We start from the raw sequence: 16,593 nt of genomic DNA, 5'->3' as shown, positions 1-16,593 counted from the left end.
ACACTTAATGGACTGAGCCACCCAGGCACTCCTAGAAAAAAAAATTTTTAAACGTTTATTTATTTTTGAGAGAGAGAGAGAGAAAGAGAGAGAGCAAGCACAGGAGGGGCAGAGAAAGAGGGAGACGGAGGACCCGAAGCGGGCTTTGTGCTGACAGCAGAGATCCTGACACGGGCCTCGAACCCACCAACTCTGAGATCATGACCTGAGCTGAAACGAAGAGTTGGACACTTAACTGACTGAGCCACCCAGGCACTCCACCTGGTATTTTCTTATACGAAGAGAATGATTCAGGAAAGTTTAATTGGTATATCTGCAAATGTCTTGTTATACATGTAGCATATTTATATACCCTATATTGAATAGACTTTTTTTTTTAGGGGAAATATGTGACAGTGAAAATAAAAAGCACTAAAAGAAGGTCAGCCCTTTATGGTCTACTCTGCTCCACGCTAGCTACGGTCTTTGTCAAGAATTTAACTTCTCTGTCTCTCAGTTTCCTCATCCACAAAGGATTAAAAATTGGCTGTGTATAGTACATATCTTATCTACCAGGTCTCAAAATTTCATATTCCTAGTACTCCAGGGTTCAATATGAAGCAAGATATTCATATACTTTATTTCCTGGAATTTCCTGAGTGTGTGCTTTCTCAATCCTTTTTTCTTCTTAGTTTATTCTAGAGATTTCTTGCTTAGATTTAGGATGGGATCTAGAGTGCTCCCATTTACAAAAAGGCCATGGGGTGAAGAAGGTGAAATGTGTGATGCAAAGGAGCAGCCCTTCTGAATACATCCTCTACCCTGTCTTGCCACATTCACTGCTTTTAATCACAAGGCTGGGTTTTTCAGAATTGCAAAAGAAATTCCTTACTCAGCAGTTTGCATGGGTAAAATTTCCTGATGCTGCTACCCCTGCTTCTAAGCCCCCTCCCCACTTAAGTTTCTAACCCCTGTCACTACTGACCTTGATAATAACCTCATATCCTTGACAGTTCGGCAACATGTAAGAATTGATATTTTGTGAGGGGATCATTGGATTCCAAAAGAAAATGTCCAGATGTATTACAAGCTGGAACCAGTTGTACAGAGTCACTGGGACTTTGAAAGAGAGTGCTGCAAGGGGGCTGTAAGGACAAGGTCTGCTGTAAGCCCCCAGGTACTTCTGAGCCCAGAAAAAAATATGGGTTTCAGTTTCTAACAAAGCAATAAACACGTAGAAGGAAGGAGTTACAAATATCACCCGAGCATGTCTTATACTAAACAAAAAAACAGTGATGCCTCTTGAAACTAAAAATAAATTTAAAGAACAGGCTCATTCACTACAAATATTATGAATTGGATTTTGCCAGTATCAGGAAAAACTTAGGTTACACATCCCAGGAGCCCCCAACATGAAGGCTTCAGCTGTTTTGGGATTAATCAAGATCACCCCATCAAATGCGCAGTCTTTCTTGATGTATATATTTTTTTTCAGTGATTCGCCTTCTTGGCTTACCCACTGGGTTTTGCCTGTTTTTCCTCATTCTCTCCTGTGTCTTTAGATACTGCTGTCTCTGACAGGCTGGGTAAGTCGTCAAGTGCATGCTGATGAGCTGGTTTGCCTTCTTTGCCAGATTAAATCAGGACAGCCTTCGGAGTTGGGAAAGGGAGAGGATGGTTTGTGCCATTACTTCTGACCTTTCCTTCCTTTTCTTTTATCTGGGACTTTTTCGGCTCCCAAACTCTTCCATTATGTTCTCAAATTAGGGTACTTCCTTTCCTCCATCTTTTCTACCAGGAACGTAACTGTTTCTGTCTTGCTAGTGTGTTTCTTGCCAGTTTTCTTACTTGTTTCTATTGATTTTACTTTGTGTCTCTTTTAATAAGTAAGTATACAAGCTTATAAAAATTGTAAGGAGGGGCGCCTGGGTGGCACAGTCGGTTAAGCGTCCGACTTCAGCCAGGTCACGATCTCGCAGTCCGGGAGTTCGAGCCCCGCGTCGGGCTCTGGGCTGATGGCTCAGAGCCTGGAGCCTGTTTCCAATTCTGTGTCTCCCTCTCTCTCTGCCCCTCCCCCGTTCATGCTTTGTCTCTCTCTGTCCCAAAAATAAATAAACGTTGAAAAAAAACTTAAAAAAAAAATTGTAAGGAAGTTCAAAAGTAGAGTTGAAAGTCAATTCATTGACATTCTTGAGTCAAGAACCAGTATTTACAAATTCAGTTTTCATATAAGATAGTAACAAGGAAAAAAAGATCTATAGATGTAGTATTACCCCAAGTTGTTTTGAGAAACACATCCCAGAAACTTTGATATACTAATGAACATTATAAATCTCTAAGAGGAGGGTATCTATGCTGCATTTCCCAAACTTATTAGATGTTGAATTCCTGTTTCCAAAAGATTTTCAACAGAGTAGTGTTCCTAGGGAACACTCTTTGAACTGTTGCCATATTCCATTTTCTTACAACGTATTTTATAATTTAGCTTTATATGTAATTTGGTAACTAATAATTTCAAAGAACCACAGACTTCCTATCTTTTAACAGTGAACTTTGTGGGGAAAGTTTGGCCTGAGAATGGATAAGGATTTATTGTGATTTGAGTATGTTACAATATTTTAACATCCTAATAATCTTTCAATATCTATTTAGATAGGACACGTTGCTTCAATTTTATTTTCATGTTTACCTTAAGAAAAGGTGTAGAAAGGAGTGTGGCTAGAGTTCAAATTTTTCCCCAATCTTATTTATTTACTATTTTATATACAATAGGAAGAAGTAGCTGCAACCATGGATACAAATACTGAATTTTACCTGCCAATATGAGTCTCCCGATTTGTCAATATTTCAGAGCATTGCTCTTGGGGCTCAGCATGTCACATTAGCATACAATGAAGCTTCCTTTCTCTCCCAAAATATGTTCTGTATCATGACTATGCCCCAGTCAAGGCCCCAGTCATCAACTTTAAACCCACAAGGTCACTTGGTCATCTTGTGATTACAACAGCAGCTTTACTGCGTGTAATTGTCCTACAGCTGTGGCAGCTCAATGGAAAAATGTTCTTTAAACACCATAAGCATCTGATTGTGCAATACCTAAATGAGTGTCATTGATTATTCACACTGCTGGCTGGTCAAAGCTGGGGAAGTAATTAGGGCTTTTTGTGTGGATTATCCACTGAGAAAAGGTCAAATAACTACAAACAGTGCCAGCAGAGAGGAGCCACCAAGGACCACAGCATCCGTGATCAGTTAAGAAATGCTAAAGCAAGGCTTAATAATGATGTGCTTATGCCAGGTTCTACAGAATGTGATCATTCTGTCATGGAAATCCAATGAAGCATGAATGATGGCTACTTTTTCCCTGGCAGGTCTGCTTCAGGTCCCTGATGCCCATCAAACAGGTTTGTCAGGGACACTAGACTGAGAAGAATTTAAAAAGCAGAGCTCCCCCCCCCCCCCCCCGCTCCTTTCTTTAAATCAAGAGTAAAGGACTTCAGCTAGCAACCATTCTTTTTATCTCCCCCTTTGAAGCATCATGGCAATGTTGTTTTTCATATTTGCTAAGAAAATATTCCATCAAATTGTCTGGTGTTACGCGGGCTTGAAACCATTCATTTACTGATTTAAATTAGGATCTCGGAAAACATCCTCTTTGAGCCACAGTCCTATTTATAGTGATATAATGATGAAAATATGTTTCAGTGTGCTAAAGGGCCTTTCATATTTTCCAAGCTTAAGATATTTCTTCTAAATCCACTTAGTCAGTCTTGGGACTGGCCGCCATCCTCAATAATACCTGTAAATCTAAGGTTAAATCTTCATTGTTTTAGTTTCAGTTATTGGTTTCTGTTAAACGGAAGCTATTCTGGGAAAGCCAAAATTTAGCCATTTTTTACCCTTGTAGAATTAAAAAATCTGAAAAGTCAGGCTTGAGAAGACATAAGGGAAATAGTATTTGGAAAGTAAAGTAAGTAGTTGGGGATACCCAAAACAAAATGTTTTGGGGTTACTTCTGGACTCTGCTTGGAATTTTATTAGTGTAGTGGGGAAAAAGAGTGGGTAGTAATTAAGAACACCAACTTTGTGAGGGTTCAAATCCTGGTTCTAATGACTTACTCTATGGTATTGGGCACGTCACTTAAGCATTCTGATTCTCAGTAGGAGGTGGACAGAATTTAAAAAAAACAATCTTTTGGGGGCACCTGGGTGGCTCCATCAGTTGAGAGTCCTGACTTCAGCTCAGGTCAAAGTCTTGGGGTTTGTGAATTCAAGCTTCACATCTGGCTCGCTGCTGTCAGCCTGTCAGCACAGAGCCTGCTTCAGATTCCCTGCCCTGGTCTCCTGGCCCCTCCTTCACTTGCACTCTCCCCAAAATAAATAAATAAATATCAAAAACAAAAAAACAACAGTCTTTTTTCAGAAACACTAAAATAGGAGGTAGACGAACTAGCTAGGAAGACAGGGACTCTGAAAACCACCCTGCATCATTGTAGAATGCGGGCCTGCTAGGGTGTCCTGAGAAATAGGAGTTGTGACCAATGATCCTCACGTGGGGCAGCCTCCTGGATTGAACCGCTAGATTCTGCATTGTGTTCTCTGGTCTCGCCTGCTTGTGCTTGGTCCCCTGGTTTTAAGTCTGAGCTCCCGGAATCTCTGACACCGAGGTCTTGCTTGATTATGGGTTAAGGAGGCTCCACTTTCTAAAACCAGACAAAAAAGCCTTCAAAATCTAATTGTGGAATTTCAGGGAGTGTAACAAACTGAAAGGAAGGGATTTTGGAGCAGGCACCCTTGACTCAGTTCCCCAGTTGACCACCCTCTTTTTCCACTCTTGGTCCCTGTCCCAAACTGGAAGTCTCCTGAGTTGACAGACACAAGAATTGTAACGAGAATGAAAGAAGACAATTGTGAAGTGTCTGCACAGTGCCCGGCACGCAGTAAGGCCCAACAATGGATATGTGATGCCAGAAGCCTAAGAGAGGCGGAAAAACTTGCCTTTAAAATATTAATGCAGGGGCGCCTGGGTGGCTCGGTCGGTTAAGCGTCCGACTTCAGCTCAGGTCACGATCTCGCGGTCTGGGAGTTCGAGCCCCGCGTCAGGCTCTGGGCTGATGGCTCAGAGCCTGGAGCCTGCTTCCGATTCTGTCTCCCTCTCTCTCTGCCCCTCCCCCGTTCATGCTCTGTCTCTCTCTGTCTCAAAAATAAATAAACATTTAAAAAAAATATATTAATGCATCTCTACTTCTGCAGTACTGTTTTAAAAGTTCTGTAGGTTCGGGGCGCCTGGGTGGCGCAGTCGGTTAAGCGTCCGACTTCAGCCAGGTCACGATCTCGCGGTCCGTGAGTTCGAGCCCCGAGTCAGGCTCTGGGCTGATGGCTTGGAGCCTGGAGCCTGTTTCCGATTCTGTGTCTCCCTCTCTCTCTGCTCCTCCCCCATTCATGCTCTGTCTCTCTCTGTCCCAAAAATAAATAAAAAACGTTGAAAAGTTCTGTAGGTTCTGGGTGGCTCAGTCGGTTGATCGTCTGACTTCAGCTCCGGTCGTGATCTCGCGGTTTGTGGGTTCAAGCCCTGTGTTGGGCTCTGTGATGACAGTTCAGAGCCTGGAGGCTGCTTCGGATTCTGTGTCTTCCTCTCTCTCTGCCCCTCCCCCACTTGTGCTCTGTGTCTCTCTCTCTCAAAAATAAATAAACATTAAAAAAAAAAGAAAAAGAATTCTGTAGGTTCTGAGTGATAGAGTTGTGAGAGTTGTCTGCTTTGCCGTACTAATTCCCTTCCATTGATCATTTAAATAAGGGATTATCTTGTTTGCCCCTTTTAGACTGAGGATTAGTTGTTGAAAAGTAAAGACGGAGGACATACTGGCTGCGAAAGAATATCCAGGGAACATTGCAATGATATTTATTTATATTTTGTAGGAAAGCAATTTTCCTTGTTTAGCAAGCAAGAAGAGGGAAAAAATGGAAGCAGGATGGTTTAAATGGGGAGAAAGTTAAATATTCATAATTCAGATTGCCATTATCTGTAAGAATATATTAAAGGTCAAATGAACAATCTTTTTCATTTAGGTCGTAGAGAAGATAAAAAATCTTACATTTCCTGTTGGCGTTACCATAATTTAGGAGCAGAATGCTGCCCTAGACAAAGGAAGGCAGAGGCAGAAGTTCTGGGGGGCAGAGTTTATCTCTCACTTTTTTTGGCTCCGGGAGTGGGGGCTTGGTACAGTGATTTTCTCCTGCTTCTATCTGTTACTGTTTCTGTGTGCTGATGGAGCAGGTGAGTGCCTGGGGGCAGCAGTGACAGAGTGATTGAGCAGTGGGAGACCCCGGGAGGGGGGGGTGTGGGGGGATGGGGGGGGGACGTTTTCATCGCAGCCCCATCTTAAATTCGTCTTCTAGCCCTGAAAACGTTGTAAAAGGGGAAGGTTTGTGGTCGTTAGTTAGTTTGTTTTAACGGAACAGCTTTGTTGAGCTATAATTCACGTACCGTAAGATTCATTAAAATGTACACTTAGAGATGTTTGGTATATTCCCAGAGTTGTGCAACTATCACCACTATCTACTTTTAGAACATTTTCGTTACCCCCAGAAGAAACCTTGTGCCCATTAGTCATTTGCTATTCCTCCTCCTTCTGGCCCCTGGCAGCCCCTAATTTATTTTCTGTCACTATGGATTTGCCCATCCTGGACATTTCATACGAACAGAATCACATAAGCTGTGGTTTTTTGTGTCTGACTTTTTTTTCACTTAGTATAGTGTTTTTAGGGTTTATTCGTGTTGCATTATTATTTGTCATTCCTTCGTTCCTTCATTCCCCCCAATTATTTTCTTGTGGTAAAATACACATAACATAAAATTTAATATCCTAACCATTTTTAAGTGTACATTTCAAAGGTATTAAGTACATTCATATTGTTGAGCAACCCTCACCACCATCCATCTCCAGAACTCTTTTCATTTTGCAAAACCGGAACACTATACTCATTAAACAATAACTCCATTGCGTCTTGTAGACAGACTATACCTGGATCATGTCTTTTATTTTTTTTTTCTATTCTGCCAATTTCTGTCTTTTGATTTGAGAGTTTATGTATATTTAAAGTAATTACTGAAACGGAGGGACTTCTGCCATTTTGCTATTTGTTTTCTACGTAGTTTATAGCCTTTTTTGTCCCTCATGTCCTGTATTACTGTCTTCTTTTGTGTTTCGTTGATTTTTTTTTTTGTAGCAAAATGTTCAAATCTCTTTTTCATTTCCTTCTGTGTATATTCTTTGGCTATTTTCTTTGTGGTAACCGTAGGGATTACATTTAATGTCTGAAATTTATAACAGTCTCATTTGAACTCATACCAGCTTCCCTTCAATAATTTACAAAATTTCGGGGTGCCTGGGTGGCTCAGTCGGTTAACCGTCCGACCCTTGACTTCAGCTCACATCATGATCTCTTAGTTTCGTGGGTGCAAGCCCCGCATCAGGCTCTGTGCACGTGCGGAGCCTGCTTGGGATTCTCCCTCTCGTCTCTATCTGTCCCTCCCCTATTTGCACTCCCTCAGTCTCTCTCAGAATACATAAACTTAAAAATAAAAACAATTTACAAAATCTCTGCTCCTTTAACAGGTCTGTCCCCACTCCTTTCAGTTGTTAATATCACAGAATTATCTTTGTACATTTTGTGACCCAAACCATAAATTCATAATTTTTAAATGCACTACTCTCCTGAATTATATAGAAAAAGAAATGTGGAATTACCAATTAAAGTGACAATAATAGTAGCTTTTAGACTATTTTTTTTTAACGTACAAGTTTCTTAGATTGTGTAGAAAGCAAAAAATGGATTTACACGCCATTGTTACAATAAAACTAGCTTTTGTAAAATTGCCCATGTGTTTATTTTTCCCGAGATCTTTATTTTTCAGGCAGCTCTGAGTTACCGTCTAGTGTCTTTTCGTTTCCACCTGCAGAACTCTCTTTAGCATTTCCTGCAGGACAGGTATAGTGGTAACAAACTTCCTCAGCCTTTGTTTATCGGGAGATGTCTTAATTTCTCCCTCACTTCTGAAGGACAGTTTTGCCAAATATAGGATTCTTGGTTGACAGTTTTATTCTTTTAGCGCTTTGAATATATTAGCTCACTTCCTTCTGGCCTCCAGAGTTTCTGATGAAAAATCTTATAATCTTACTGAGAATCCCTTGTACGTGATGAGTTGCTTCTCTCTTGCTGCTTTTAAAATTCTTTGTCTTTGGATAGTTTGATTTTAATGTGTCTCAGTGTGGCTCTTATTGAGTTGATCCTACTTGGAGTTTTTTGAGATTCTCAGAAGTTTAATTTATGTCTTTCATCAAAGCTGGAAAGTTTTTAGCCATTGTTGCTTCAAATGTCCTTTCTGTCACTTTCTCTCTCCTTCTGGAAGTCCCACAACATATCTGTGCCTCACAGGACTCTTCACTTTTCTTCAGTATTTTTTCTTACTCTTCTTCAGATTTTATAATTCCCATTGTTCTGTCTTCAAGTTTACTGATTCTTCTGTTTACTCAAATCTGATGTCGAATCCCTCTAGAGAAATTTTCATTTCTTTTTTTTTTTAATTTTTTTTTAACGTTTATTTATTTTTGAGACAGGGAGAGACAAAGCATGAACGGGGGAGGGTCAGCGAGAGAGGGAGACACAGAATCTGAAACAGGCTCCAGGCTCTGAGCTGTCAGCACAGAGCCCGATGCGGGGCTCGAACCCACGGAACGCGAGATCATGACCTGAGCCGAAGTCGGACGCTTAACCGACTGAGCCACCCAGGCGCCCCGAGAAATTTTCATTTCAGTTATTGTACCAAAATTTCTTTTTGGTTTCTTTTAGGTTTTCTACATTTTTATTAATGTTTCCATTTTGTTCATACATTATTTTCTTGATTTTCTCCATCTCTTCCTTTAGTTCTTTGGGCATCTTTAAAATAGTTGTTTTAAAGTCTTTGTCTAGTAGGTCCACCATTTTTCAAGGATAGTTTCTCTTATTTTAGTTTTTTTTTTCCTTTGAATGGTCCATACTTTCTTGTTTCTTTGTATGCCTTGTGATTTTTTTGTTGAAAACTGGACATTTATATCCAATAATGTGATAATTCTAGAAATCAGATTCTCCCCTTTTTTCAGGGTTTGCTGGTATTATTAAATTGTTGTTGTTTTTGTTTTGTTGTATTATAATTGTAGGCTGTCTCTGTGCCAAGGAGCAGACTGAGTGTAAACTTAAGGTCTGTTCAGGTCGTTTCTGAGTCTATGCCTGCCCTTGGGCATGCATGGTGATTTTCTAGTTTTCCTCATATGTAAAGTTGCTGTTGAATGTCCTACTCTTTGATGTTTGGTTTCCAAAATGGGAAAAGAGAAAAATGGGGGTAAAGGCATTGGCCCTTTAAATCCCCTGGGAAGTCACTTCAGCCAAAGGGGGAGGGGCTTGCAACATTTGGGAGAGGTGCAACAACAGTGGTCACCACCTTTTTGTTTGCACCTCTGTGATTAGAGCACAGATCCCTGAATCCTACAGGCTGTGGCCAAGCTGCTCCAGTAACATAGGCACAGCTACCTGCCAGTGGGTGATGAGTAGGTACTATTGTGATAAGAGCTGAAATTGAAATTAACTGCAATTTACCAATCAACCAATTCTAGTCTTCCTCAACTGGGGAAGTTGCACGCCTTCAGTAGATTCCAACATTCCAAAATAGTTATATCAGGCAGATTCTGCCAGTGTAACTGTTGTCTAGATAGGAGGACAGATTCCTGGTGTTTCCTACTCTGTCACATTCCCAGAATCCTCCTTCATTCCTTTCTGTTGCTGAGTAACATTCTATTTGTGCGTTAACCACATTTTGTGTATGCCTTCATCAGTTGAGGGACACTTGTGTTGCTTTCACTTTTTGACAAATATGGATAATGGTGCTACACACATTTGTGTAGTTTATGTGGACATATGTTTTCATTTCTTTTGGGTGTGTACCTAGGAATGGGGTTGCTGGGTCATATGGTAAGTCTATGTTTAACATTTCAAGAACTGCCAAATCATTGTTTAAAGGGCTACCATTATTTCTCCACTTCCTCATCAACACTTGATATTTTGGGCCTTTTTGATTGTCATCCTAGTGGGTGTGAAGTGGTATCTCACTGAGTTCCTGCATTTTCTTGGTAGCTAATGATATTGATCATCTTTTCATGGGGCTACTTTTTGACCGCTTGGAGAAATGAAAGGGACAAGGTTTACTTTCACTGTTCTATCCTTTTTTTGAGGCCTTCTGCCCTTTTATGGTGTGATAATTTCTCTAAGGTCTCTTTTATCAAGGTGTATTTTAGGCAGGTTCAACTGAGAGCTCTGTATCCTGAGACCTCTCCTGCATGGAAAAGGCAAGAAGGTAGAAATAGAAGGCCAGTGTTGAGGGGGTGTCCAACAGTCTATATTGTGTCATTTAAAGAGATAAGGAAAGTAAAAATGGGCCTACGTGGATGTTAGTACCCCATACAGGTCTGATCTGGTGATTAGGGCACAGTAGCAGAAATCTCTAGAATCATTCATTCATTTAACAAATATTTATGAAGCGGCTGCTGGGAATCAACCAGAATCTGTTTTATGTGCTAAGGATAACTCAATAAAATAGTAATAACTTCCCTGGCTTTATATCATTCATGTTCTAATAGAGGATCAATCCAGTTTAGAACAGAAATTCAGTCTATGGGCTTAGGAGATTGGTGAAGGCCAAGGTTTGGATAGAACTCTCGTTCCAGTCTGAGATTCAGACATCGTATCTGATCACAGGGGGGAAAAACCCACATAAGGATGAAAGACCAGAGGGCCATATGTGGGCATGTCATTTTCACATGCTATTTTGCATGATTGGTTGAGAAGTGCAGTGGTGCTGAGTAGATAGTATATCATTAGTTCCTGTAGCAAAGATAGACTTAGGGGAGCAAGAAAATGACATCTCTCCTCTAAAATGAGGATCCCCTTCCCTAGAAGTTTTATAGTACCTTTTATGGGGATGATATAGCTGGTAAAGGGCAGGGTTGTGAGCCTTCAGGGACAGAATACACGCGAAAGCACTCAGAAATATTGTTAAAGGGCATCCATTTGTAAGTCATTAGAATAATAATGGCAATCATTGCTTCTGGCCATTGATGTCAGAGAAAGCATCAGGTTAGATTGGTGGCAGGTGACACAGAGAAGGGACCATTACACAAGTGGCTCATCCCACTCCTGCCCAAGGAACCCAAACCGTTGTAAAATTTTAGCATATTTTTTGCATTACATATTTGGTTCTGCCAAAAATAATGAAATAGCATCCCTTTGTGTCTCTTTGAAGCTAATTGCTATACAGGGAGAGATGGGAAACAAGTAAGTAACAGACTACTTGGTTTTTGTCTTTCTGCTCAACCTATGTTTTCAAATTGTAAACAAGGTGGATGCAAAATTCTTATTACAGGACATGATTGTTTCCTTTTATATAGGGCAGTGGATCAACGGACTGGTTTCTTCTGGTTGATTATTAAAATCTTTGTTCAAATAAAGCCAGGTAAGAAAAACTATCTTTCAGATGGTTCAGGCAGGGGTAAGAAATAAGCACTGTGTGGGAATGCATTTGACCATAAGAAATAGAAAACCCATCTGTAATGGCATTTCCTATTTCGTCTACAACAGGAAGTCTGGAGGTAGGCACTTGCCTGCGTTGATCTAATGACTCTAGGGCCAACTTCCTTGTCATTTTCCTGGCCAGAATATGGCTGCCGTGTCTCTAGCCACCACATCCACCTTCAGGACGGAAAGCAAGAGGACAGGTGGAGATTCTTCTGTGAAGATTCTTCTGTGAAGTCTTATCTTTTTCTTTAGGAAACGAGCCTTCCCTAGTGGACTTACCCTATGCCTCGTTGGCCAGGATGTCATGTGCCCACTCTCTGGCCAATCCCTTAAGAAGGGAAGGAGGTTACTATGACTGATTCAGGCAATTTCAGCTCATTCCTTGCGGCTGAGGTCGGGGCCTAACCTTCCTGAAATCAAGGAATCTTTGCCAATAACCCGCATGTAAGAGTTTTGTTACCAGAGAAGCGAGAAACAGTTACAGCTTAGACGCAGGCTCAGCGTCTGGCCCATATGCCAGTGGGTCCAAAAGTGGCTGGGAGTGCCCGAGCGGCGTCCAACTCTTGGTTTTGGCTCCGGTCACCATCTCATGGTTCAGTGCATGAGAAGCTCGTGTGATTGAGCCCTGTGTCTGCCTCTGCACCGACAGCACCACCATCTCTCTCCTTCTTTCTACTCCCCTATCCTCTCTCTCTCTTTCAAAAAATAAACTTAAAAAATCCCCCCCAAACAAAAGTGGCCACATACCCAGCTTGGGGGTGGGGGGGCCCCTGGACACTTAGTGCAACAGGATCCGCCGAACACTGCCAAGTTACCCTAGAAGGGTGTCCCTGCCTAATCGTGTGCTGTGGTGCTTCAATTGCAGAGTCCTACTTGGCTCTTCTCACTCTCACTGTAAATTAAAGATAAAGGATTCTTTAGCCAGTACATACCCCGCTTTGCCTTGGGTGGTCTCCTACCTCTTTTTTCATTCTTTCTCTCTGCTGCCGGAGCCTCTTAAGGACCTAAGGAAAAAAATAGCTAACATCTGTCAGGCTTTTTTTGAGTGCCAGGCATGTGCTGAGCACTTTATATTCTTTATCTCATCTAATCCCCCTAAAAGCCCTCCTTTGTAGTGGGTACTATTAGTATCAGTCTTCTTTTGTAGTTGAGAAACTACGAGTTGACCTTCCTAGCCTGGGGCCACAAACACCCAGAAGCTGTGGACTGCCCCAATTCCCTGGTTAGGATCCGCCAGCCCACACCATCTCGTTTTTCCGCTTCCGATGGGCTCAGTTTCTGGGTCTGTCGCTTTTATGGTATTTTTCACAGTGTCGTAGAAAAGGCTAGTACACTGACCAGAGTCATGTAACTAGCAAGCGATGGGGCTAAGTTTTGACTCCAGCATCTGTGCTCTGAGTAAATGCATTTAGCTTATCTAATCTCTCTAAATAGAAGGTGAGTGAAATGGAGATCGAAAGGGCTGATCGAAATCTAGCATGCAGTGTTAATCCTTATAGACGGCATATGTATACTTAACAAGGGCTTTCTGAAGACAGAACACCCCAATTTAATGCTAATAGGAGAATCTTTCCATTCTGAGGAATGCTGGTGGGGCAACTGTCTGGTGGGGGGGACAAATGGGTTCTTGTGACTTCCTCCAACAACGGTCCCCTCAGCTCTCAGAGACATGTTGATGGTATGGGTGATCATTCATTTTCTAAATGTCTCCTTTGTCTGAAGCCCTTGAACTTATCCGAACAGTGCCTCTAGAGAGGAATAAAGATCTGGGAATCTCATGATAGGCTGAAAACCCCACCTCTTACAAGTGGCATAAAATGAAACACACCTACAGTATTTGAATGTTATTTTTTGCCTTCATTTTGTTTCTTGGATATTTCTGTTGAAGCTGAAAAGCTTTTTTGGAACAGTAAGTGACCTTGACAAGAACTGGCTTCGTGCCACAGATGTTTTAAAAGTTAAAGCGGTCAGATGGACTTACCTGATTAATATTTTTTCACACCCAATTCTCTGCTGTTTATTTTAACTTGCATAACTTGCTTGCATTAGCTTGTACTGGCCCCAGCTGCCAGTGGAGCATTCTGTAGCAATTTTTTTTTGTGGCAGTCCTCATACAAAAGTAATTCATGGCATGGTTTGAGCCAAGTCGGTACACTGAAAACTAAAAGGACTGCTGTTTATTTAAGATTGAACTGGGGGAAGACTCCAGGGCACTGCCCTTCCAATGCCAAGCAATGAATGAATCTAAACATTCTGTCACCATCATATCTAAACATCATTTAATATGTGCTCTTGTTATGCATAAGGAATATGGGAGAAATTCTTTTTTCCTTTTCCATTTTCATCGAATCTAAAAGCACAGGAGGTTTTGCCAGATCAAATATGTTCCTGTTTTTGCTGGCTTATTGATTCAGGGATAAACGTATAACCTGTTTTTTGTTTTTTTTTTTTTAAGGAAATTTCTTAGTATTTCATCTTTTGTTGAAATACCATTCTTATTCCAACATGTTAAAGAACTGTGACAACTTTTTGTTAGTGAGGGGATTGGGATAGGGTGGGTTGGGGAACAGGAGTGAGAGCATATCAGAGGTTATGTATTTGCCTTTTCTATACAATTTTAAATTAGACCTTTGTTCACAGATTAATTTTCTTCATGGAGAAAACACATTGGAGTTACCTGTGTGTGTGTGTTTATTTTTTAATGTTTATTTTTGAGACAGAGAGAGAGAGAGAGACAGAGCACGAGTGGGCGAGGAGCAGGGAGAGAGGGAGACACAGAATCCGAAGCAGGCTCCAGGCTCTGAGTTGTCAGCACAGAGTCTGATATGGGGCTGGAACCCACAAGCCGTGAGATCATGACCTGAGCCGAAGTCTGACCCTTAATCTGACTGAGCCACCCAGGTGCCCCTCCCACATATATTTTTAACAACTTTTGTTCTATATGCAAAGTATAGCCCATAACTTAGAATAAAAATTTCCATTTTGCATGCTTATGCATCCATGTATGCAAAGACTGGTTCAGTAGCTAACAGAACAAACAATCAATGCCTTTGTCGAAGTGTTATCTATTGGAACTTGGCCATTAAAAGAATCCTACTATTACTGACAAGGATCTGAACTGGCCTAGACATGCCACATAGTAATGAATCATCTTAGAGTGATGCACAGCAGAGATTCATAATTATATATGAAGGGTTTTAATTGAAGCACTTTTTGCTTCAAATGTTCTCAAATGTAATAAATCGGCCTACAACCTGACCAATAGTATTAGAGAGGTCCTGAAAGAGGAGAGAGGTGTACATATCCTTTGACAGGAAGCCGGCCACTCAAAGAGTGAAATATAATCATGTTTTACTCAGTCATTTGGTGATTGCTGGTTAGGATGTTCACTTCTGGAGAAGAGACCTCCGGTAATCTCTAGTACATTAAACTGGCAGCATTTTAATCACAGGTTAAAATTCCTTCATTCTCTGAAACTGTTCTAAAATTGGGTTGTGGTGATGGTTTTACAGCTCTATGAATATACTAAAAATCATTGAATTGTATATTTTGTAGCTTTTATCTGTTTATTCATTTGAGTAATCTCTATACCCAGTGTGGGGTTGGAACCCATGATGCTGAGATCAAGAGTCACATGCTCTTCCCACTGAGCCAGCCAGGCACGCCCCATTGAATTATATATGTATATATATAATTTTTGAGAGAGTGTGTATGTGCATGCGTGTGTGAGTAGGGGAGGGAGCAGAGAGAGAGAGAGGGAGAGAGGGAATCTCAGGCAGGCTCCATGCCTAGCACGGAGCCCGACGCGGGGCTGGATGTCACACGTGTGAGATCATGACCCGAGCTGACATTAAGAGTTGACACTTAACCAACTGAACCACCCAAGTGCCCCTGAACTGCATATTTTAAGTGGGAAAGTTGTACAGCGTGTTAATCACACCTCAATAAATTTGCTTAAAACCCCACATTTGCTTTCATCCAGTGGAAGTCACTACTTTTTTGTTGGGGTCCCCTTTTCCTTTTTTCTCCTCAGATCTCTGTTTATAATTTTGTTGCTGTGTAATTTTGTACTAACCGGTTTCACCTTGGAAGTTGATAATGTGCTATTTGGGGCACATTTTTCCCCTTTATTATTTCTTAGTATTTAAAACAACGTGCTTCGTTCCTTCATTCCCTCAGTTCACATTCATTAGTTACTTTAAAATCATATTCTAGTGCAGTGGTGGGGGAACTTGGCAATATCTGAAGATACTTTTGATTGTCACAATTTGTTTGTGGGGGTGCTATCGCATTGAGTGCGGGGTATGTCAGGGTTGGTGCTAAACATCCTGCCATGCACTGGACAGCCCCCCACGACAGAGAAGTAACTGGCCCCAAATATCAGTACTGCTGAGGTTGAGAAACACTACTGTAGGGAAACTGGGTGACGTGTGGGAATGTGTGCCATTTGCCTTGTGGAGGAACTGAGGCCCAATTCTGAACTCTTGTTGTGAAGTAGCTTCGTTATTCCAGAAAACCAAGCTCCCTGTCCACACTTGCAACAGCTTTTATATTGGGGGCACAGCTGGCATTTCCATGCCAACTGTGTGCGTAAAAATGTTAACAAGCAAATGGATTGATTTTCTCCTCTTAACCCGGCCATATACCTTCTTGCTTGTAGAGAAAGAAGTGGCTCTTTGTACCCTGCTGTTTTATTCTCCAGCTTTAGACAGCTCCTTACATTTATAAAATACTTTAAAAATAACTGTAATATGGGAGTGCCTGGCTGGCTCAGTTGGTAGAGATGCAACTCCTGATCTTGGGATCATGAGTTCAAGTCCCATGTTGGAGGTATAGGTCACTAAAAAACAAAAACAAACAAATAAAAAATAACTGTCATAAGTATCATCTCATCTTGCCCACACAATTATCCTGTGGGACAGACGGGATGAAAATGATTCCTCTTTCTAGTATCAGGAAATTGAGAAGCAGAGAGAAATTAAATTTATTTTTTAATAAAAAATTAAT

The sequence above is a fragment of the Prionailurus bengalensis genome, chromosome A2 (assembly GCF_016509475.1).
Source record: "Prionailurus bengalensis isolate Pbe53 chromosome A2, Fcat_Pben_1.1_paternal_pri, whole genome shotgun sequence".
NCBI classification, from domain to species: domain Eukaryota; kingdom Metazoa; phylum Chordata; class Mammalia; order Carnivora; family Felidae; genus Prionailurus; species Prionailurus bengalensis.
Note: the sequence above shows the minus strand (reverse complement) of the source record.